General features: G+C 37.9%; 1 pseudogene; it reads left to right on the top strand.

Annotated features, from left to right (window-relative positions):
* Window positions 1–1,507: 1,507 nt before the first annotated feature.
* Window positions 1,508–1,627, top strand: LOC134964101 (5S ribosomal RNA; annotated as a pseudogene).
* The last annotated feature ends 1,641 nt before the right edge of the window (window positions 1,628–3,268 follow it).

Raw genomic sequence — 3,268 nt, 5'->3', positions numbered from 1 at the left:
TGACTGCATTTTATATTAGCATTTTATAATAGCCATTATTACTCTCTTCAGTCATTGTGACTGTATTGAATATATATCAGTGCCCCACTGCTTGTAGCATGCAGGCTCCAATCGCCTATACACAGTAGTACTTACAGTAACAGAGTATAATAGCATACTGATATATCACCAGTCAGTCCCCCCCGTCCTGATTGTAGCAGGCAGATGTTATACATTGTACTTAAAATAACACTGTCTACTCCCCACCCTGCCTGATTGGAATTTGAAGTAGGTGGATGTTATACAAAATTAACAAAAATACTGTAATACAGTACACCGAAAGAGCTCATGGTTTTCTCTGTGCATGCCTCGGCTCCTCTGTGTGTGTGTGTGGCATCATACATACGTGTGACATGACGGGTCACACGCACAATACTGCAGGACTGGAGATACAGGAGTGCGCTGGATCCAGCACCCAACAGCCGTATAATCACTGACAGCCTGCTGGGAGTATTCAGCCAGCCCAGCACTTGGACATTTTCATCGGAGGTAGCAGTCCATCGGAAATGCCATCCAAACAGTCTTGTTGGTGGGCCCCTCTGAGACCCACAGGGCCCTAAGCAGCTGCCTTGGTTACCTTGTGGTAAATCCTCCTCTGGTGACTAGTAAATGTACCAATACTGTATTTCACAGTAGTACTGTAGTTACATTTTTCAATATTCAGCATATCAACATGGTTCACTTTGGTACAGTATTTAACTCACCGACGGTGATTAGATTTTGCATAATCAAGCAAAATTGTTCAGTTCCCCTTTTCTTTTTTTAATGTGGGTTTGTAAGTTAAAATCTTTTAATTTCCGACCATATTTTTAATAAAAAAAAAAAAGAAAGTATAGAAGAGAAAACCAATTAAAAGCCATAAAGAAAACATGTCAATTGGCCTCTTCTCATTTTAAAACAGAGATATGTCCATGTGGACCAGGCATGGTAATGTTGGTAATTGATTAAACAGGGGAGTCAAAGTAAATACAGGGATACTCTGTCATAAGAAACAACTGTATCTATAATAATCATTGCTAATAATAGCAAAATGCCCATATGAGGTGAGAAACTCATAGAAATAGATAATATGCCACAATTTTTTTGCATTTTGCTATTATTAGCATTGATTATTATAGATACAGTTGTTTCTTATGACAGAGGAGCATTTATCTCTGGAGGACTGCTTTCAATTCCAGATAAAATATACTAATGTGGTACATTTATGATCATAGAGATTACAACCAATGCACGGTTTATTTTCCAAACAGGATATTTATTAATATTTCCTGTATTCTCACCTGTGATCATTTATACGCATGTGAAAATATCTATCTGATGGTGAGCACTGTATAGACTAGCTAAATATTTCATAAATGGAAGTGGCTACTGCATAAACTGAGTAGTGTTATATACTCTTCCCATTTTATTTGACAAGTATTAAGGCCTGTTACCACTGTCTATTCAGACGGGAGTTCTAAGTGCAGCAATTTGCGGTCATACCCCACTGGAGATGCCCAATCTCATCTGATATTGGAAGCCAAGAAGTGGAGGGCCGGGCCAGTACTCGGATGGGAGACCACCTTGGAACACCCAGGTACTGCAATCTAAGGCTGCATACTAAATCCACCTGTGTGATAACAGGAAGCAGTCTATAAAAACAGGATACCGTCAGTTGGACACATGACCTATGATTTAAATTTCTGCAATAACCTTTCTTTAAAGTTGCCTATGCAGATCAAATGATGGTCATAAGAACTTTCTCTTTCTAAGATACCACTTCATTAGATCCACCTGTGCGCTAACAGGAATTAGTCTATATAAACAGGATACCGTCAATTGGACACATGACCTATGATTTAAATTTCTGCAACAATCTTTCTTTAATGTTGCCCATGCAGATCAAATGATGGTCATAAGAACTCTCTCTCTTTAAGATACCACTTTATTGAGCATACCTCTAATACATCAATCATAACATCAAGGAATCCGGCTAATTTACTTATCCTAGCTAAGGATATTGATTATGTATAATATATTTTTATAATTTCGCATATATTGGCTAAACCTGAACTCCACATTATTAACTTTAACTAATAAAAATGTATAATTTTAACAGATATTCATAGCAAATAATCATATGTCTGAAAATGAGTGCTCCCCAACAAGAGACTACTGTTCTTCTGTCTTCCCTGTATTTACTTTGATACAATTTTTTGACTCTGGGGAGCACCACTGAGGTTTAACCTATATACGCCGTATTGGTGAGAATAATTCTCAAGGTGTTTGGTTACCTGATTATGAAGCAATTTCATTGATTACTATCAGTTCTTTCAGACTACTATTATCACCGATATTACAATTTATCATAATCTGTGCGGTTCCCCTTACAACCCAATTTTAAACAGGGGAGTGTCTGCAAAGGTAAGTATACATTTATGTAGTTACTTCTGAGGTGCAGAGAGCGAGAGGGAGTGGGTACTAATTACCTGGGCCCAGAGCTGTTGGAGAGGCCTGGGACAGCTATTGAGTGAAACAAATTTCTCGTATTGCTGTATGCGTGGCAGCGCTGCACATAATAGTATACAGTTTACAGTTTTTTCAGCCGGAGCATCGACAGGCCTCTCAGATTTGGCCACACCTCTTCTCAGTACCCAATTTGCCTATGTATAATATGTATAATACTGTACATGTTAATTCTCTCTCATCCAACTACTGTAGATGGCTAGTTGGAACATAAATCAGGTATTGTATGGGAAAAAATTAGAATCGAGCATGTACTCCTAAACACTGGAAAAACAGACAAAAACAGTCTTTTAGATAAATTAGTTAAGTCCGTTTCATTTAACCAATTTGTCTGAAAAACCATTTTCATCCTTTTTCCAGTATTTGTGAGTAAATAGTCAATTACAAAATCCAAGTACTGGATTTTGTTCCAACCAACCAGTTGGATTGTTGATCTTAAGATGTTTGGGCAGTTTGACTGTACTGAGTGTGGTCATATACTGCAAAAACAGCTTTTATTTTTGTTAGTGTAGTCTGATGTTCATGTATTAATTATTTTGCTGCTTGGAATGCACCACCCATGAACAATGCATGCCCTGCACAGGGCATAGCTTACTGCATGACACAAGTGACGTGATCAGTGATCACCTTGATGCAAGAGGAGCTAAACTGAATCGTGCCCACTATTTTTATCATTATCCTTTTTTATATAGTGCCTCTACTGTACACAGTTCTTTACAGAGAA

This window comes from Pseudophryne corroboree, chromosome 9, assembly GCF_028390025.1.
Source record: "Pseudophryne corroboree isolate aPseCor3 chromosome 9, aPseCor3.hap2, whole genome shotgun sequence".
NCBI lineage: Eukaryota > Metazoa > Chordata > Amphibia > Anura > Myobatrachidae > Pseudophryne > Pseudophryne corroboree.
This window is presented reverse-complemented; position numbering and strand designations above follow the sequence as displayed.